We start from the raw sequence: 23304 nt of genomic DNA on the forward strand, positions 1-23304 counted from the left end.
CAAGAAAACTTAAAAAACATGAAACTAAAGACATTCAACAAGACAATTTAAAGAAATAAACATAAAAGGAACAAACTTTAACTAATTTAAAGTAAAAGAAATTGAAATACATTAAATTAAAGCTAGAAATGTCTTACAACCAAGGTATAGGGACTGAAAGTGCAAAAAAAACCTAAGCTAGAGTTACAACTAACTTAACCAACACTAAGAACACTAAGAATAAGAAGTAAGCGCAGGTAAATAAACCTTAAAACTAAAAAAGAAGAAGAGAAAATAATAAATCCTAGAAAAGTTGTAGAAAAACTAAAAGAAAACCTAATTAAACTAACACTAAGAACTAAACTAATGTGTTTGTCTCTCCTCCTCAACCAAAATTAGTTATTTTAGGCTGATTGCTGATGAATTTTCATTGCCAAAATTGCCCCTACATTGGCCTTGGGTGATTGGTGGATTAGGTGGACAAAAAATACATTTTTGTCCAATTTTGTCCCCATCACGATGTTGGTGTCATGATACCCAGAAGAGTATATCACGATACCTCAGGCCAGTTCAAACCTTGGGGGTCTTCTTTGAAGGGTGGATATCACGAGACCACTAAACGATGGTGTCCAATCTTCCATCCTATTGAAGGTATCGTGATTCCAAGTATGGATATCGCAATATCCTTTCCTTTGTTGCCGTTTTCACTCGTTTTCAACTCCAACATGTCCCTACACCACTCAACCACATGTTAGTGTTAGAGTATGCCCAAAGACCAATAATGAGATGATTGTAATCACATACTCGTTTTACCTTGTTTGTTAATATAAGACAATGCCATTGTTATTTTAGTTTCTTTTTTTGTGTATGTAAATAAATTGATTAATAATAAAGTCCTAAGAATAATATGATTATTCTTAAAAGGTCCTTAGTCAAGTATTATTGTGGGCTTGGACAATAATAATGGATTGAGACTAATGTGTACTTGATTGATGACAAAGTGTTGTCATTGACATAGGGATGTCAAAATCAATACATGGGTATGTATTAAAGAACAACATATTGGACTGACCCGCTATGAGTATGTTTCTTGGATTATTATGTAATATTCACAACATTACTCATAGTGATAACTATGTATACGATCCTCAAACTTGAGATCATCGTTCCCCCAAATTCGTGAGTTATATATTTTGATATAATCAAATATCTACCGTAACAAGTTGTACTATAAAGACTTATGTTGGATATGCCACAATCTATGTAGTGGGATATGATTGATCAATATAGGATTTGTCCTTCCTACATAATGGGAGCAATATCTTAGTCCACTTGATGGAGTGAGACTAGAAATGCATGATCATGTTTAAATAAGTTGATTTGAGATATTACACTTATTTGTTTATTATAATCTATTCATAATATCAAGAAATATGATATTGGATTATACAAGTGTGACTATTCCATGACTTAAGTCCAAAATAGATATAAATGACAAAATGTTATAGTACATGAAAGATTTATCACAAGAAGGTTATGTCGAATCAGGACTTCTTGTAACTTGGGTAGCAATGATGCATTGCTAGATACCACTCATTGCTTGTAACATTAGAAATGTTCTAGTATTACTACTAACATTACAAGAGCCTACAGGATCACACCCTACGGTTAAAATGAATATAACCTAAACACAATTGGTATTTTGTTTGGATGTCACATGAATTAAATTAATTGTTGAATTAAATTAATTTGATAGTTAAGTATTGAACACATTAAATGTACAAACTTCTTGTACACAAATAGAGAATATAATTAAAATTAATATATGAATTTGTTTCATATAAAATATTAATTGAATATTGTTTACCAAATTTATTAAAATAAATAATAATTTTGAATAAAAGATAAAATATTTATGGAAGTTAATATTCTTTTGGAAACAATATAACATTTTAATACCTTCCATAGTTTTCTCTAAAAATAAAAAGGAAATTATTTTGTTTTTATTATGGGTGATTAATAAAAAGGAATATAATCCCTAATAGTGTGTAAGTTACCAGAAAAATAAAATAAGGTCAAGCAATCATTTTGAAAATTCTCTTTGAAAAAGTTCAAGAGAGTTTTGATGTTTGTTCTTGACTAGGTGGATTACGTAGAGGCCGAGACATTATTGTTGCTACTTGAGTTCGACATCACGCAGAGGGATCATAAAAACAAATAGGTATATTTTTTACCCTTGTTTCAATCCAATTCATTTCTTGTGCATGAATCCATGGTTGATGATCATCAGAATAATTTATTTTCCGCTTAGGTCACAAAAAGAGTAAAAGTGAGACATTTACACTTATTAACTTAAAATTTAAAAATTACATGAAACTATGAAAAAGTACACTACTTTGCTTGAAAATAAGCTCCTAAAGTATATCGAGAAAGCCTAATTTTCCATATCAAATTATGGCAGATCAAACTCCACCTCATGTAACTCTGTGCTTGTCCTCAAGAAAACACACCAAACATGCAAAAGAAAATGCGACTCTTGGGCTAAATCAGACAACTAAGTCACATAGCGGTAAAACATGAAACTCATAGAAGAACTACCTCACATGCAACATAAGATTGATGTCTAGCTAACTTGTTTATTCCTAATGCAAACATTTATTTCACTAAGTTAAAATTTCAATAGATGTAAAGCTAATGGAAATGAACATATGTACAAGTGTTATCCATCAAAATAAATTATACAAACCACTCATAGATATTTAAAAAGAATTGATAATGTTCGTTCAAACAAATGCAAGCTATTCACAAATTATTGTGTTGGTGATTTATTCGGGTCTCAAAGGTCTTCTAGGCTTGTAACGTTCTAAGGCTTAGGATGGTTCATAATTCAAATAATAGATACTCAAAACGGGTTGAAGCACTAGAAACAATTAAACACATGACATTGTTCCTTACTCGTCCCCAATTTATTTACAAGCTCACCTCTTTATTTCTCCTTCTCTCGCCTACCTTATTTCCCCAAAATGTTAGAAGGTATAACGTGAGATTAGTACGTACAAAATTTATAATTGTGAATCGAAAGCTTTTAACTTTTGAGCTTAATTTTGATTTAGCTCTTTTTTTTCTTTATTTTGCACTCTTTCATTCACCTTTTTTTTAAATGTACTAATTCACATATTCCCTTTAATTTCTTTTTTTTCGCATACAAAGCCACCGTAATGTTTCTACCTAACCCTCAATGTCTATGGCCTGACGTCCATTACGTAGTGCATTTAAAGAATGGGATAGAGAAGGATTAAGTACTAGACTCGTTTAGGCTTGAGGCTTTGATATTAAGGCTTACAAGAAAAGGGTACTGGAGGCTCAAATATATGGGAACTAGGGGTACATAGTAATAGGTAAGCTTTTAGGCTCTAGGCTATTTCAAACAATGCCTAAGGTCTTTCCCGAATCAATTACCTAGCACCAATTCTTTCAAGAATACACTATTTAAACAAACAATTAACAATTCAAATTATTTATCTACAAGGATCTGTATACTTTATTCATCCTAAGGTACACTTTATACATTTTCATTTAGGTTATTGTCTCTAGTCTATTATACACATGGACTTATTGAACTAAATAGTCCACAATTAAGAATAAGAAATTATATAATATCATTCAAAATTTACAAGTTTGGCAATTCTATTTACTTATTCAAAATGTACAACTAGTAACTTATTACCTAATTATAGTCCAAACACCATGCAATTACACAAAATAAAAACACAAAAATAAGAGATTTTTTGGAATTTTTTTGGAAAAGGAAAAAAAATTAAAATAAACACATAAAATGGAATAAAAGAAATAAAAATAAACCACATAAAACTATGCGCATCCCCCACACCTAGACTACACATTGTCCCCAATGTGTCCCAAGAAAATATCTATAGAAGGTTACCAAACTTCCCTAGAATGAGGCATCAGATTGGCTCGGGGGTCCACCTCCTTCTTGAAGCTCACAATGTTATGTAGTCTTTCAGGGTAATTCGCTGCTCATAAAACAAACACACAAATAAAAACAAAAACAACCAAACAATATACGAAAAATAAAAATAGCAAGAACAAATCCAAAAGTAGTTAATAGTTTACATGTTGCATAAAAAAATAAAAATAAAATTAAAAGCGAAAGTATGTAACTAATCCAAGTCATCCCAGGGTCCCTCATTCGATCCCGCAATTCCCTTGCCTTTGCTCCTCACAACTGATGACATCCCAGGTCAGTTACTTGCTCACGGATGACAGGTCCCCCCGTGGGTCATTGCATAGACATGAAAGCACCTTCGAAATTGTCGTGATAGGATGTGAATTCATCATCCTCTGTCGCCTCATCATCCTCTTCCTCTTTGACTTCTTTTTCTTATTCCTTCAGGACTGTATTTCCCTCCGATGAATCGCTTGATCATTCGGGCCATTGTAAGCTCTATGGCCCCTGGCTTGACAAGAAAGAGCCCATGAATGGTTTCACGGGCTCTAGTAGTCTTGTGTTGTAGCACACATCTTTTTTCAGCCTACACTTCCACTATGTAGGCTCATCATCGGTCTTCACTTTGGCGCTTTTCTTTTTCACCACTAAAGGCACATCTATTTTTTTTGTGTTACTGGTTCCATTCCTATATTTGCTTCCTGTGCAACTCTTAGAAATGGAATAGTAGGTTATCTCCAATAATGCTTATAGTTGGGCGATTAAATTGTTCAATGGTTTCTATCACCACTCCAACTCGACGGCACAAGTCCTTGATTAGGTGAGGAAAATAGATGTCGACCTTCATGCCTGATATACTCTTTTTGATCTCTTTGTTTACCCTAGTCCTAAGGCTAAATCTCTTTCACTGCAAAATACATTAAACAAGGTAGCTCGAAACAGATAAATGATATTATTGTTAAGAAGGGGTGAGATACGAGTACATTTAAATTACTTCCACATCTTAGCAATGGGAAACATGATAGCTTGTTTGAAAGATAGGAGGTAATTATTATACCCCTCACACCTCCATTCACCCCTACCCTTTTTTAGGTACGCTAAAACAGTGTAACATTAGTAAACTTCTCGAGGTCTAAAGCGGACAACTCATCACTAACGTAATATGGACTTTCTTGTGCCAAACATATACCTTATTCTGTTCAGAAACTTTTAAATTAGAGTAAAACTCCAAAAAACTAGTATTATCCCAAGTGTAGTTGGCACCATCGCAAGATTCATCCATAGATGAAAATGAACCAAATCCCAAATTTCTTTTTACTTTCAAGCAGAAGGATCGAGGCCTCTTTCACAGATAAAAGTCATTCCTTGAATGTTTAAGAAACAAGCTTTGGCTTCTTTCGATTTAAACTTATCTAAAACATACTCCGATACAATAGGTGGTTCAAGTTGGGATCTCGCTCTTTTTTCATTTTATGGGGCATATTTATTATCCTTTAAACTAAGCTAACTAGCAAATATTTACTAACCAATAACCCACAACAAATCAACAATAAAACAAAAATAAGATAGAAAAAATAATAAATGAAAATCAAAGGAAGAAAATAAAAGGAAGAAAAAGGAAACTTTAACTGTGTTGGTTGCGATGGATTTGTTGTATGAGTAAAAAAAGTTCCATGTTTTCCAAGCCAAAAGAGCAGGATACTTGTAAAAGAAGAAAAATAACCAAAACAACGCAACACGAAAAAAGAATTTGCAAAGAAAAATGGAGAAGGTTGAAAGAGAAATTGAGAGAAAATAGAGAGGGGGTGGTGTTTTTAGGGATTCAGGTTTGAACATTTGCGAGAAATAGAAGGGAATGGGAGGTTTGGCCAAAACACGCGGATCAAGATACCTGAACCTAGGTATCGTCTGACCCAACATGGATATTGTGATACCCAGGGGTGGATATTGAGATATCCCCTATTTTTGGAACCCCTATTTTTTAGTCTATTTGAGGTATCGCGATACCGAGAGTTGGGTATTGCAAAACCACTATGTAAAACCAAAAGTTTTTTACTTTTGAAATTCCAAGGGTATTGAGATACCTAGGGTCCGACATACGAGGTTTAAAATTAAACCAAAATAAATTAAAATCCTAATCAAAATGAAAAAAATAAGTGGAGTCCATTCTCAATAATCCAAACATTTACAAATTTTGAGTTCCATTTCCATGTGCAGAAAATAAGAAATGCAACTCAGGACGATTGGTCACTCCCTCGATGGTGTCTGCGACACTTGGATACGCCTCTTTTCAATGTGTGACTTAGGCCTCTTGAGATTCGTAATGTATTCATCATCCTTGTTTGCTTCTGAATTCTCTTACGTGGCAAACGAACACCGGAAAATTACACCATTCAATAAAAGTTGCAAATTTATTAGCACGATAAGGTCTCGTCTCAACCACCTAACACTGATACCTTTATGTTGGCAACACCTTCTTAGAATTAGGCTCAAGCTCAACACATTGGAAAATTTTGATCTCTCCCTCGATGTCCATGGTCAACTCACCCCTTCCTACATATATAGTATCCCTAGACATGGCCAAGAAAGGTCTCCCTAAAAGGATAGGTAATTCGAGATCCTACTTGAAATCCATCATGATAAAGTTAACAGAAAAAATAAATTGCCTAACCTACACTAACACGTCCTCAATGACTCCCTTGAGACATAACAAAGATCGATCGGCTAATTGCAAGGTGATCATTGTTTCCCTGAGCTCTCCTAAATTTAACCTCTTATAGATAAAAAATGGCATTAGGTTAATGCTTGCCTCAAAATCACATAGGGATTTCCCAAAACTCACTCCTCCTATCTCTATTGGGATGGTTGATCTGTTGTAATTCAGTGTAGCAGGTTAAACTAGTTTTCGTACTTGAGGAGCTTGCATACGAGCAATTTTAGTATGTTTTACATATGTTTTCTTTGTTTAGTTAAATTCAATAAAAAGTTCATTTTGAGTCTTTTATTGACCTTAGGGTCAACTAAGGCTGAAAGGTGAGCTAACGTACTTCATAAATATGCAGAAGACCATTCAAAGAAATAGGAGCTCAAAGTTGGTTGCAATGCAACACAGGGAGCTCGATGTCGCAACATAGGGACTAGAATGCTAGGACTGTTATACTACATTAGGTGTTGTGACATAGGTAAGGGATGTCGTGACACACCCCTGAAGCTACCCCTGAACAATGCATACTGCCTTCAATGTCGTGACACGGGCACTAGGGTATCACGACATCAATCTTGTACTGAAAGCACTTACGAATCAGGGGTGTTTTGGTCCACACAATGAATATTAAAAACGAGAACATCAGCTGACCTAAGGTTAAGGAATACGACAACCCTAACTATATAAATAAGCTCTTAAAACACTTGTTTAAGGGAAACTTTTATATTCTAAGTTTTTCTTTCTAAATTTAGTCTTCAATTTTCCTTTCTTTTAGGCTTTAGGTTTATTTCAGCTCTTTTCGATTTCATGTTCATCGGAGAACGTGAGTTGTAATTGCAATCAAACTATTGTGGATTCTGTGCTTCAATCAATACAATTATATATTATCTTAAACCTTTCTCTTGATTTATTATTTATGCTTATTTTTATTATCAATATTATTGTGTTCGTGAAATCCACAAGGAATTTATCTTTTTTTGGAGGATTACTGAATGGAGGTGTGGTTAATTAATTTTTATGTAGGGTTTTCTTAGCGGATCAGTTGTTTGAGAGAGAATGAACTTAAACCGAGGCTTGATGACCCTAGGAAGTCATTTAGGAGGGAATTAACCCAAAATTGGTATGGCCTATCCGTGACCGAATTAGCCCCAAACCGGTCTTAACTGTGAGGTCAAGAGATAAGTAGTTCTTGTTGACTCATTAGTTTAGTGGAAGATCGAGAGATCCTGCTAGGGTAGTGACTAGTTGATTGAGTAGAAACCCAAAATAGGAATTAGTTATGATCACCAAAGTGATCTAATCACCCATACATGGATTTGATTAAGTTAGAATTTATATTTCTAAAGTTTACTTTCCTTTTATTATCTTTATTTCATTTTTTATAAAAACCCCAAAAATACTTCTTTTATGTTTTGTCATAGAATAATTTATTTAAACTACTAATTACTTCTATTTGCATTTAGGTTTGCATTAATTTAGTACTCGCCTCCCTTAGGTACGATCCTCGGAGTACTTACCTGCTTCGTTGAAACTACATTACAACCTGACCTGTATACTTGCGGACACTACCTTAATTCAATATCATTTAGTTGTAGTATTCATACTTAGAACATTGGTATGTCTGGAAGCGGTTAAGTTGTTGGCGCCGTTGACGAGGAGGCAATGCTACTAGATTAATTTTAATTTTTGCGTTTAATAGAATAATTAGGAAATTAATAAATTATAGGTAAAAAATTTATTTTTAATTTTTTACTAACATTTTTTATTTTATTTTTGGTTTCAATATATGACTCGTAGTAGGGGAACACCTATAGAGCCAACTACTACTTCGAAAGATTAAATCCCAAAATTATCAACAACAATAGCAGATGTAGAATCAACCACTTACAACAGGCAATTTTCCACCACAAGACAACCCATTGCTTGATGAGATTAATAATAATAAACCATAGGACTTACCCACACCATCGCAGTTACCTACAAACGTACTTATGGTGTGCAATGAACGAACCCTAAGGGACTATGTGCTACCAAACCTGGAGATGATTCAACGAAGCATCACATGGCTACAAAAACATTGACTAAGTTGGAAGATCAGATGAGCCAATTGGTGAATATGATGAGAGATATCAAAAGACAAATTGACACAAGAATCTCGAGCAATACAGAGAATAATCCTCGGAGAGAAGGGAAGGAGCAGGTGAAAGTAATATCACTCTGTTTGGGCAAAGTATTGAGTAGCCCGAAGAAACTAGCTCATGAGGAGAGTAAAAAGGATTCTAAAGATCTTCAAGAAAACCCACAAGAAACTAAAACTAACCAAGAATTAGAGTAGGAATTTGAACCAGTAACTGAACCAGTGAATGAGCCAATAGAGGAACCTACACTACCAGGGGTACCATTCCCTTCATGGTTAGAAGAGAAACATAAATAGGATGAGATAGATTTCGTAAGTTTTCTAAACTTATTTAAATTCTTGAATGTTAACTTTCTTCTAATTGGTTTAATTGAAAAATTCCTAAATATGCCAAATATTTAAAATAAATTATGTCTAGGCATAGGAAAATAAAAACAGGAGAGCAAGTTAATGTAAGCACCTCATGTACTACGATTATATCCAAACATATGGCCCCAAAACTAAAAGACTAGGGAAGTTTTACAATACCTATAGAGATAAGGGATATACATTTTAGCAAGGCTCTATGTGATTTAGGAGTCAATATTAATTTAATGTCTGTATCTATATATGAAAAACTCGGGTTAAGAGAGCTTAAAAATAATCAGATCACACTATAGCTAGCTAATAGGTCTTCAGTACGACTGAAAGGAGTACTTGAAGATGTGTTGGTCAAAGTAAGGATCATTATCATCCCGACTGATTTTATTATCATAGACTTTGAAGAGGATTGTGAGATACCCATTCTGTTAGGTAGACCATTTTTAGCAACATCTAGGTCCACCATTGAATTGGAAAATAATGAATTAACTATGATGATTAATAGTGAGATAAAAAAAATTTTAAATATGGTCACCAACAAAATGAGATAAATAAGGAAAATTAGGGAAACAATGTTTTGAAATATTTGTAAAAGTCCCTAATTCCCCTAAGCAAGGGAAGGTATTTTCCGTAATCAGTGCAAGTAGAAAAAGCAAGTTCAAAGAATGGGATAAGTGGAGGAAGGCAGAATGGCACGATGGATGCTGGATAAACACTGATAGAAACGAAACAGGAAGAGCATCCACAGGCACGCTGATTGAGCTGACGGATGAATCCGGTAGCAAAACTTGACATTCTTACTTGAATTTTAATTTTATTTACATTATTTTACTTTACACTAACCAGAAGTTTAGACTTTAATTTTTTGTAAATTTTTGTTTAAATAGAAACCGAAACGCTCTGAAAAAAGGAATTTTGGGTAAAACAAAGCCGGTGTCACAACACAGCACCTCTGTGTCACAGCCCTCAACGAGAACCGAAAGAATCGAGAAAATTATCTCGATGTCACGACACAACACATTTTTTTCATGACACTGAGGATAGTTTACCCAGGTTTTCAAACTTTCAGAGTGTTTCGCGACATCAGCATCCTACCAGGGGTGTCGCACTAAACCCTTTTTCACTTCTAAATTCTCTGAAATCTCTTAAAACCCTTATAAACCTAAACCCCTATTCTACCATTCCTTATTATTTTGCTGCAAATTTCTTCTTTTCATCTTATTGGTGTTGGCTACACATCAAGCATTCATACGGGAGATCACAACAACTATTTTGAAAGGAATAAAATTTTAAGGAAAAGGTTAAGAGTTCCAACTCTCAAATTTTATAATTCTAATACTTTTGAAATATTTCGTTTGAATCTATTAGTTTTTCTAAGTTTTAAAATTGAATATGCCTCCTAGGAAGAGTAGATAAACTAGTGTGCAATAACCACTAACGGTTCGAATATTTTAAAATTTAGAAACCAAAATGCCGAAAAGTATTTCCTCAAGCTTCAAGGTAAAATCTTTATTGAAGGCAATGAAATTTGGTCGCTAGTTAGATATCATCAATTGGAGAGGTTTTGTATCCTTTCCAAAGAAAAATGGTTTTATCCCACTTGTCCAAGTGTTTTGTGCTGCTCTAAGGGACGAAGAGACCTGGAGACTATCTGGTGTCTGGTTGAAAACAGTAACAGTAAGAGCTAAGGATGTACCATTCACCCCGGAAGAAATTTTTGTATTTTATGATGCTACTTTGTATGAAATTGAATTTTTAGAAAATACAGATTTAATTTTTGAAGTTATGGATATGGAAAGTATCATAAAATATTTAACTAGAAATCGAGGTGAATGGAACCTTCTGCAAGATACTGGGCTACCGAATAATTTCAATCAAGCCATTATGTTTCCTATAGCTAAAATGTGGATGCCATTTATTTGCACCAAAATCACTCCTACTCTTAATGTTTCTAGCTATTTTGTTGTAAGAAATTCTACAGGAAAGAATGATATACATTGGAGAATGGATACATCAAAATATGAAACGTTGTGTTAGTGGCCAGAAGGTATGGATTTTCTTTCCCTATCTTGTGACGACACTTTGCAAAAACCTAAGGGTTCTTATGAAAGAAAACAAACAATTCATGCGGCCAAAAAAATCGTAATAGGCGATCCTATATACAGATAGTATGTACAGCTTAATCGGAAGTAAATCACAAAATGGAACCAAAGAAGAAAAGAAAAGATGGATGTTCCCATATCTCTAAAAACTAATCAGTGAACAAAAGCTTGGAAGGAAAAAGAGAGCAAAACCTCGAAACTAGAGTGGATGATAAAGTGGATGAGAAATAGGATAGGTTATCTAGGAGTTTGCACGAAAAAACTATATCAAATAACCAAATTACCTAACAAATTTGAATACATCCGGAACATTCGAGAAGGAAGAAAGTGAAAATGATGAAGAGGAGGAAGAATGAGCTACCGAGCAAAGAGATGATGACTATGAGGTAGCCTTTCAGCCACGATATCCTACGTAGAATGGGCCCATAATTTGAAGTCTAAGCCCAATGGAAGGAAATAATGGAGAGGGGGAAATTGCCCCATCTGATGATTCAGATGATGATTGAACTATTAATTTTTATTTTTGGAATTGTAATTAATTTTGGATAATTTTTATTTTAGGAGTAGGACTAACAACAAATTTTATATACTTTTTTTGTTTCAAGTTTTCTGCGTTGGAACTCCACATGAAAGAAGGACAATATATTTGAGCTTTCAACGAAATTTGGGAGGGAGCACCCACCAATAGAAGTATAGAACTACCAAGATCAATCGAGTAACTTCTGTCCTTATCTTTTCAAAGCTACACATTTAGGACAATGTATTATCTAAAGTGTGGGGGGTAACATAGGAATTTTGTTTTAATTTCTATAATTTTCTTTTAATTTTTAGTGTCAAATGTGTGCTTGAGCTTGTAGAAATACAAGTGATTGGTTAGGAGCATGTATATAGGTTAGTTATATTCACTATAAGCTTGGCATGATAATAGATTATTTTAAATTTTTTATTATTACACTACTAAGTTCTATATATTACACTATAAATAGACATTAAGCAATTGAATGTACCAAATGATATAGAGAATACAGGGAAGTGAGCATGCTAGTATGTATGATAAATAGTTGAATTTTTTATTTTTTTATTGATTAAATTTGTGAATATTGAGACACCTAGGGATGACCTAAGGCATTGTTTGGTATATAGCTAAAGTAAAAAATCTAACCCTATGTATTCATCCTTAGTACCTATTTTTGATCCAGAAAACACTTCTTGATGAACTTTCATAAGAAACCCGAGCCAAAAACGTTAATTTGTATCTACCCTGTTTCTTTGGTCCTGAACTACACAACTATAGACATTTGACCATAAGTATTGAGGGTTAAGTAGATACATCACGGTGGATTCTATAAAAATAGAGTGAAATAGGAAGAATTAGTGTGATATAATAATTACAGGTTAACTAATATGTGCAACAAAAGAAAATTTCAAAAAGAAAATCAAAACGAGTAGAAAATACTAGAAAAACAAAAGCATTGTGAGTGAGATAAAGTGAAAAAGGTCAAAAAGTGACAAAGTCAGAAAAGTAGAAAAAATCATTCATTGATGCAAAAAAACTCGTAAGCTAACCGTAATTGTTATATTATGGTGTGAATTCCTATGTGGAGAAATGAGGAAGGTGAGAGAATGAGAAATAAGAGGGTGAGCGAGCAAGGGTTACTAAGGGGGAGAATAGGGAACAATACAATGTGTCAAACTATTTTCATGTTTAAAATTATTTTGATGCTTCTTGTTCTTGAATTCCATACCAATCCTTTAGGACGTTACAAGTCGAAAAGTCCTATACGATAGGTAGACTTATTCATGAATTGACATCATCTTAAGTAATTACATTTATGATTGTTTGTATTTTGCTAGGATAATCAAATTACAAGTATGATTTGTTGATTGATGCATATGTTTGAAACCCTTAATTCTTGTGTACTTTGTAATATACTGAAATTAGGTGTTTGATATTGGAAGTGGTAAGTTGCTTATATATCATGTCGGGATTATGTGTAAACATTAAAATGCCTAGTTATGTACTTCAACACCAATCTTTGAATCATACTTGCTCAAGGGACATCATTTACTATTTATTTTTTTTGTCTTGCTTCGCTTGAGGACAATGATTGACTTAAGTGTAGGGGAGTTTGATCAGCCGTAATTCGGTGTAGCAGATTAAACTAGTTTTTGTTCTTGAGGAGCTTGAATACGAGAAATTTTAGTATGTTTTACTTATGTTTTCTTAGTTTATTTAAATTCAATAAAAAACATTTTGAGTCTTTTATTGACTTTAGGGGCTAATTGAGGTCTAAAGGCAAGCTAACGTATTTAGTAAGTGTCCAGGAGACCATTCAAAGACATAGGATCTCAAAGCTGGTCATTATGTTGCAACACGAGGAGTTCGATGTCACAAAATAGGGAGCAAAATGCCAAGATTGCTATACTACCTTAGGTGTCACGACATAGCTAAGGGATATCGCGACACACCCCTAAAGCTACCCCTGAACCATGCATACTACCTTCAATATCACGACACAAGTACTATGGTGTCGCGACATCAGTCCCGTACGGGAAGCACTTACGTGCTAGGGGCATTTTAGTCCACATAATGAATATTAAACATGAGAAGTTAGCTGACCTAGGGTTAAGGACAACGACAACCCTAACTCTATAAATAGGCTTTTAAAATAGTTGTTCAAATACAAATTTTATATTCTAAGTTTTTCTTTGTAAATTTAGTATTTAATTTTTCCTTTCTTTTAGGCTTTAGGATTATTTTACTTCTTTTCTATTTCGTGTTCATTAAAGAACGTGAGTTGTAACTGTGATCAAACTATTACGGATTCTACGCTTCAATCAATACAATTTAGGATTCTCTTAAACCTTTCTTTTGATTTATTATTTATGCTTATATTTATTATCAATATTATTATGTTCACGAGTTTCACAAGGAACTAGTTCTTTTATGGGGGATTAGTGAATGGATATGTGGTTAATTAATTGCTATGTAAGGTTTTCTTAGCAGATCAGCTCGTTTGAGAGAGGAAGAACTTAAAACCTAGGTTTGGCGACCCTTGAAAGTCATTTAGGAGATAATTAACCCAAAATTGGTATGACATATCCATTAACACCTTAGCCCCAAACTAGTCTGGATTATGAGGTCGAGAGATAAGTAGTTCTTCTCGACTTATTAGTTTAGTGGAATCCTTATTTTCGTGTCCACATCAAGATTCGCGTGCTCCAAGCAGACGAAAAAGTACCTATAGGAAACACTTTGACAAAAAAATATAAAATATATTAATATATAAAAAATAAAGATAGGAAAAAGAAGTGTTGAAAACTATTAATAGAACTTTTAAAAAAATAATTTCAAATGAAACCTAGCCCTTTTTGCAAATGTATCTTTATGGCTTAGATGTTGCAACATTGGGGTGTAGTGTCGTAACATCAGGTCCAGTTTCCAACTTTTTTGCTTTTTTGATTCTGTCACCCTACGATATCGACACCTACTATGGAAACAACTCAAAAGAAATAATATTAATACTAAAAAAAAGAAAAAAAACAGAACAAAAGAATATTAGAACAAAAAATAAAAGTTCTTCAAAAATTGAGACGATCCTTGTTGCCACCATGGAAAACCTTCCAACTAGTTCTCGACACTTTGATCTGTCATTTGTTCCACGATCGATTTATATGAACCAGCTCCTTCGTTCGAATCCAATGATGTTTGCTTATTTTTGACTGACGTGACATCCACATTATGAGCCATTTGGTACAAAATTTGAGCCAACCCTAAATTATTTTTCGGGGTATTATTGCCTCAAGCTTTCTCACTCCAATGTCGTATGAAGCTCTAGTTGCTCAAGCTTTTCCTCTATTGTCGAATGAGAATGAAACAAACTCTTTGACCTCTTCATTTGACACCTCCTCGATTATGCCCAAAAATGTATTGGCTCTTCTACACTTTCATTCATAAATGGTTAAAGCTCAATGTCAATTGTCAATGCTACTTCCACATCTATGTTAAATAGATCGAAGACACCTTTGATCATATTCAACTTGTCCTCATGGTCCTCAATTCCAAACTAGTTTTGCAGCGAAATTTTTTTAGTTAAACAAAGTTTTGGAGAAATGTAATTAGGTTTTGAAATTTGACATGTTGCTGTTCGAATTATAATATGTCAAGGACTTTAAAATAGTTCAAAACATAAAATAATCCCCAAAAGTAATAAAAAAATCCAACGAAAAATCATATTAAACCTGAACATAATTAAAAGAATTGTAATTATTTATATCAGAGTGCCTGCCACAACGATCTGTCCTAAATCTATGGATTACCTGAGAGTAGACAAATAGACAGTGAGCTTACGAGCTTAGTGTGTAACTTATTACAAACAATAAATCAGACATACATGAATTAATAGATGGTAAAGCAGTTATATGCTCAGATACAGAATCGAATACATTTCATGAACAAGTACAAATTCAGATTCTACCCCTATTCACTACACCATCTTTAACCATCCCTACACACCGATTAGGGTAATGAATGCCCATCCAACCTCATACACCCGTAACTGAACATATGTCACTTTTCAAAGAAATTGTGGTCTAGCTGCTTGAATCAGATGGCAAAGCTACCAGAACAGACATGTGGCATCAACCACCAGATAAGACAAATTATTAATCTGTCAACATTTCCTCCATAATCATAATCCCACCCCAATGCACATATAATACTAATCAGATATCTAATGTGTGTATGCCATTTGTTCTATACACATCAGATTTTAGATCACATTGACATGAAACACATCGTGCTGTTACATATATCATACATACCATGCAGTCATAAATCACATTTAACAAAAACAGAGCATCAGATATCATGATTTATAGTCCTAATTATATCATACAAACTCTACGGGAGGGTTAAATCTGAATCGCACATCATATAAACCCCTAGGGTAAATTTCAGAAAATGGACCCATAAGCTCGTGTGGCCCACACGGCCCAATTAACCCAAACTATATGGTTCACACAACCTGTAACACGGCCATGTGGCATTGACAATTCACTTTTCAACTTCACACCGTTCACTTTTTTTGGGTTTTCCGTTACACATTTGGTTAAATTCCGATGTAGGTTCAAGAATCGAGTATTTCAGTACCTAAATTGACAATTCACATTAGTTAATAACTAAAACTTTACCAAACCCAATTGACCAATTTGGTATAAACATCACTAAATGAAGCCAATTATAGAAACAAATAGTCCCTACAACAGCAAAATCACTTACCTAGAACGAAACAGTAACTTAAAAAGAACTTAGTTCGCTGGACGATCAACAATCTCATGATCTTCTCCTAATTGCTTCAAAACACATAAATCGAATACCAAAATCACTTCCTTCACAAAAAAAACTTAATAACCTCAAATCGCACATCAATAAAAAGAAATTATAGTCTTACCAATACCACAAATACGTATAGAATTGGGACAACAAAGAAGGAATTGAAACAAAATTGAAGTTATAAGCAGAACAGTTTTGGTAAATAGTATAAAGAAGAACAAAACTGAAAAAGAAGTTTGTTTGGGGAAAATAGCAAAAGGGACGACAAAAAAATAGAAAAGTGAGAAAAAGATAAAGAGAGGAAAAGAGAGTGGAAAACATGAAAATAATGAGAGATATTTTAGGAGCTTTTTGAGGGATTAAAATAAAACAAATACCATTATTAGCAATCTATCTTATCTTAGAATTTACATTCAACCCCACTTTTATCATGTGGACGGCACACGCAACAAATAAAAATATTTCACTTGCTTGCACAAGGATTCAAACACAAGACTAAAGAATAAGCTAACCCCTTACCACTGAACCAGCATACTCATTCTTGACACAAGTTGAGTGAAAATTAAATTTAAGCCAAATGACCAAAGGTAAGGATTGAGTTAAAATTAAAAAAATTTCAAGGGAAGGTTTCAAACCCAGAACCTTCCACACATAACTTACAACATTTAACCACTAAACCAAAACAAATTACTTAAAAAATCCAACAATTGAAAAACTTAAGATTTTAGGGCGTTACATCGTCAATCCTAGTCTTTTCACTAAGGGTTACCATCTAGATACCCTTTCGGTCTTACCACTTGGCACAAGTTTTACTCAATAAGATACCTTCCCGGTCTCACTTGCCTAGATGTTCTACTAGGGGCATCACTTCCTAGTATATTAAGTACTATTCAATAAATACCCAATTTTAGGATATTAGTCACTTAATCAATTCATTAGGTTAAACAGTTAAAGCATGCGATTTAGATATAAGGTATAAACTTATTCTAATATTCATTCAAACATTCAATTAATAGAGTTAAAGAAAGAGATATGAATAAAAAAATAAAAAATAGATAGAGAATGCTCATGGATTAATTGATGCAAATGCGTGGTTCCGAAACAATCTCTGCTTGCGATAGTCTCACTTCGGAATAGGATCTTCCAATTCCATGAACATAAAAGAAGCTAAAGTAAAAAATGAAAGAAAATGGAAAACCCAAAGTTTGAAATCTTCAACTCCCCTTAATCTGGTTATAATGGTGTTTACATAGACAAAAATCAAAATACTAAAGTGTCCATTCTTTTATAATGATAATTAGGGTTTAAGTTCCAAAAAAGACTCCTAATTGCCCTTAAAAATCTCAACCGATGTGCAAAGGAAATTTTGGCTGTAACACTCCTTACCCGAGACCGTTGCCAGAGTCGAGCATAAGGCGTTACCTGACTTAACTTACTAATTCAGAGCATAAAAATTTGCTCTTAAAATTAATTCGCTCACGTTCAATCAATATATCCCTAAAAAGAGCCCTTGAGACCCTAAAACATGCAACGTAAACGGTTCGGGTCCAAACACAGGAACATTAAAAATTTTCTGAATACTTAAACAAATAAAAATAATTTATTTTACTACTTACAGTAAAACTTTCCACTCGCGTAACAGTCACTAATTTAATTATAACTTGAGTTATGAAACTCAAAATTTAGATCCGTAAATTTTCCCTGAAACTACACTCATATATCTTCTTATCATAAAATTTCCAGAATTTTTGGATAAACCAAATAGTACAGTTTATTCGTTAAAGTCTCCCCTATTTCACTTCTGATGATTCTGACCTCTATTCACTAAAAATCAATTATATCATTATACAGAATTCATTTAATATTATCATTTATTTCTTTTGAAAATAGACTCACTAAGAAATCTATACATATAAATTATGACTCATAATTATTTCTATAAAAATTTTAATGATTTTCTAAACTAAGAACAAGGGACTTCAAAAACCATTCTGACCTTGTGTCACTAAAATTAAAATATTACAAAATATAAAATTCCTTTGCCTACACCGTTTCTTTCATGTGAAAATAGACTCGATAATATTTAATTCTTTATCTCATTAACTCTCTAATTCCATTTCTACTATCCTTGGTGATTTTTCAAAGTCACGTCAATGCTGCTGTCCAAAAATTGTTCCATTGCAAATTTTTACTCTTTTATAATTTCTTTGTATTAACTATAATTTAGGCATACATAACACCAAAACATGTTCTTAAATAGATATTTCAATAGATAATCATTATCGAATATTTACATGCTATTCATTAGCCATATCATAAAGACACACATACAAAATGACTAAGTCCCTATACATGCCATAACTTAAAATGTTTCGAATCACAAAATACCGAGATGACCTGTTGATAGTGTGAAACGATCTACGACGTCCTTACGATCCCTGAATTTGCTTGGTGATACTATAAAAAAAAGGAAAATAAAGGGAGTAAGCGTAAAGCTTAGCAAGTTTACAAGCAAATAAATAACAACATTTATCATAAATAATTATACTCATAAATCATCTTCAAGTATCATGGTCTTTGCTTCATCTTTACTTACTTTCTTAGTTGTTTACTTACTTGCTTACTTAAACAACTCATGATTATAACTTCTCCTCCCTTGCTGAAATTTATTTCTCAACTGATAACTGAAATATTCTTAACTCTTATAACTCACCTAAATCTATTTATTATGCTTTTACCTAAACTTTCATGTAACATAGTCTATTTACTAGCCCGTTGAACCACTTGGAGTACTAAGGATACTCGGGTCTCCTGTCTGATAATAACATGCCAAAGCCATGTCCCAGACAAGGTCTTACATAAGATATTTCCTTTACTACCAATGTAATATCCCAGATATGGTCTTACATAGGAGTTCTCATATCGGTGCCCATGTCATGTCCCAAACATGGTCTTACGGGGGACCTCTCATCTCGGTGCCAACGCCATGTCCCAGACATGGCCTTTTGTGAGACCTCTCATAACCTCAATAATGCCAATACCATGTCCCAGACATGGCCTTACATGAGATCTCATTCCCTTAATGTAACACCCCTAACCCGTATACATTGATAAATTAGGGTTACGAGGCGTTACCTGACAAAACACAACTTAACACATACATTCAGTAGAATTCAAAAATTTTACATCTATGTTAAATTAGTCAAATATTAAGTAAGTATAATTATAAATTCTACTTTAACCTTTTATAACAAAACATAACATTTCTGTTCAGTTAAACCATAAGAAAAATAAGCTAATTTCGTATGGCTATTAATTATATATATATACAGTACATTAAAGTACGACTCCCAAAATATCATCTAGCCTATACATGCAATAAGTTAAAATTTAAACATTTCAATACCGAGACAGTAGATAGAGTGATGATCTTCGCTAATGATCCCCGAATCTGTAGCTTGATTTTTATCTATAAAACAAATGGACAAAAACAATTAAAGTAAGCTTTTATAGATTAGTAAGTTTATAGCATATCTAAAATACATATAAACTAACATATGTATAAACATTATATGCTATAAATCAAGTTACAAACATAATCATTAATTGCATATACTGATTGCTAGTATACTTATCATTTGCATTTCATCGAATGCATATCTATGATCTTTCAAATACATATGTCAAAAGCTTATATTGTTACTTATCAACTACATGAGCCAAATGCACATCTATACTTATAATCCACATATGCCGAATGCATACATATATTCAACAATTTTCATAACAACCAATATATGTGCCTACTAACTAAACACAAAGATCCAAACGTTTATATGCTCATCAAATACATATAAACAAATGTTCATATACTTATCCATTACATATAACCAAAATCATATATATATATCAAATGCATATAATCACTTAATTTAACAGATTCACCGGCACTTAGCCTGCTAGGCTTATAGCCTGATTCAGATCACCAGCACTTAGCCTGCTAGGTTTGTAACCTGATTCAGATCACCGGCACTTAGCCTGCTAGGTTTATAACCTGATTCAGATCACCAGCACTTAGCGTACTAAGTTTATAACCTGATTCAGATCACCGGCACTTAGCCTGCTAGCCGTATAGTCTGAATAATTTCACTGGCAATAAATCCGATTGGCACTAAGCTTTAACAAAAGAATCTCAATTCACAGATGTTGTATCTCATATTTGTATATAAAATCCACATAAAATTCAGCTCAATATTCATAACTTATATCTTTAAAACACATGGATATATATAAATCCCAATCATCAAATCTAACTTAAATAATTCAATAATTCAACCAAAACACATTTATATATATAACCTCATACTTTAGATTCCCCTACTAATATCATAAGATTTAACTTATAATATACTATGTTCTTTTAACATTTGAATTCCATATATATATCTATATAATTTCATCTACCATTTCAATACAATATCTTATACATGTACATATATACATATTCGAATCTAACAAATATATATTACTCTATGCTTATATTCGAAACAAGAACATATACCTATATACTCATACATATTCAAATTTAACACATATATATGTATAAATATAATTTCATACTTATACTCAATATAAATATTTATTCATAAGTATACATGCTTATTTGCTCCAACTTATACAAATATTTTATACTAAATTCACACCTTATTCACACATACATGCATATGTTCGAATATATCTCATACCTTTTTAATTTCATACCTAAATTCAATGCAACAAAATTTACAAGTATACACATGTATATTCAAATATAATTTATACATACATATATGTTCATACCTAAATTTATTACAAGGACATTTATATGCATATTTGCATATTCATAGTCATTCGAACCTATCACACACATATATATAATTTCATACTTTCAATTCGAATTATATACTTTTAAATTTAACTCAACAAAAATAAAATTGATATACATACACATATACTAATTTAATAAAATTAAATAGCTAATAGACCTACCTCGGATATCAGCGGACACGATCGACTATTCAACTACTTTCGTTTTTCCCCGATCCAAATTCGTTTTCTTCGTTTCTCAATCTAAACATATTCAAATTTAACCTTTTTATTCATCAAAACAATCAATTAAATCCAAAAATACATAAATGGGCAAATTACCATTTTGCCCCTGACATTTTACAGTTTTTACAATTTAGTCCTTTTTGCACAAAACACAAAATACACAAAATTTGCCCACACTAAGCTAGGGCCAAATGTTCCTATACTTCATACAAGTCCACACATTTCTTTTATTTCACATTTTAGTCCCTCAAAAATTTATTTTCACAATTTAACCCTATATATTCAATTTCACCAAAAATTCAACGACAAAAGATATTAATCTAACACCTATATTTCATATTTCATCAACTAATATCATAAAACTCAAATATTCATCAATGGCATATTCCAAAATCATCATCAATACACAAAATTGAAACATGGGTTTTGAAGTACACAAAGTAACGATTCCAAAAATGTAAAAATTATCAAAAACCGAACAAAAAACTAACCTCAATTAAGATTCAATATTGCCGAATAGAACTATGTTGTCTTTCTTGACCATTGTCACCCACTACCAATAAAATGGTCTAATTGCCACATAAAGCCTCCATTTTATAAAGTCAACAAAAATTAAGTACTTTCTTATTTAACCATCAAAATTTCATTTTACGCGATTAAGCCCTTTTTATCGAATTGAACATTTAAATGATTAAATTTCCACACAAATTTTTCACACCTATAACTTAACATATAATAGACACTAAAAATAATATTAAAATATTTTTTTGATTTGGATTTGTGGTCCCAAAACCACTATTCCGATTAGGGTCAAAACCGGGTTGTTACAACTCTCCCCCCTTTAGGGATTTTCGACCCCGATAATCTTATCGATGAATAGGTTTGGATAACGGTCTTTCATCGTATCTTCTGACTCCCAAGTTGCTTCTTCAACTCCGTGTTTATGCCACAATACTTTAACTAACAGAATTTTCTTATTTCGTAATTCTTTGATCTCACGAGCCAGAATGCTAATCGGTTCTTCTTCATATGACATATTAGAGTTAATTTCAATCTCCGTCGGATTAATCACATGTGAAGGATCAAATCGGTATCTACGGAGCATCGAAACATGAAATACATTATGAATCTTTTCTAACTCAGGCGGTAACCTCAATCAGAAGTAATCGGTCCAACACGCTCTATAATCTCATACGGTCCAATGAATCTCGGACTTAATTTGCCTTTACGATCGAATCTGAGTATTTTCTTCCATGGTGAGACTTTCAAAAACACTGTATCCCCGATCTGAAATTCTATGTCCTTTTTTTTCAAATCCGCATAAGATTTCTGACGGTTTGATGTTGATTTCAGACTATCCCGAATCACTTTCACTTTCTGTTCAGTCCCTTTAATCAAATCAACCCCGTGTACCTTATTTTCACTAAGCTCAGTCCAATACAATAGTGTACGACATTTACGACCGTACAAAGCCTCGTAAGGTGCCATTTTGATACTAGATTGAAAGCTATTATTATAAGCAAATTCAATCAAAGGTAAGTATCGTTCCCATGTACCTTCAAACTCAAGAATGCAACATCTTAACATATCCTCAAGTATCTGAATGATTCGTTCAGATTGACCATCTGT

At 32.9% G+C, this 23304-nt stretch overlaps 1 long non-coding RNA gene across 1 annotated transcript; it reads right to left on the reverse strand.

Annotated features, from left to right (window-relative positions):
• Positions 1 to 15420: 15420 nt before the first annotated feature.
• Positions 15421 to 16837, reverse strand: LOC121215439 (uncharacterized). Its single transcript, XR_005911255.1, has 3 exons — positions 16703 to 16837; positions 16531 to 16604; positions 15421 to 16401 (listed from the first exon to the last, which is right to left on the reverse strand). It is a non-coding gene; the product is annotated as an uncharacterized lncRNA (long non-coding RNA).
• Between the last annotated feature and the right edge of the window lie 6467 nt (positions 16838 to 23304).

This window comes from Gossypium hirsutum, chromosome D03 (genome assembly GCF_007990345.1).
Source record: "Gossypium hirsutum isolate 1008001.06 chromosome D03, Gossypium_hirsutum_v2.1, whole genome shotgun sequence".
In the NCBI taxonomy this organism is placed as follows: domain Eukaryota; kingdom Viridiplantae; phylum Streptophyta; class Magnoliopsida; order Malvales; family Malvaceae; genus Gossypium; species Gossypium hirsutum.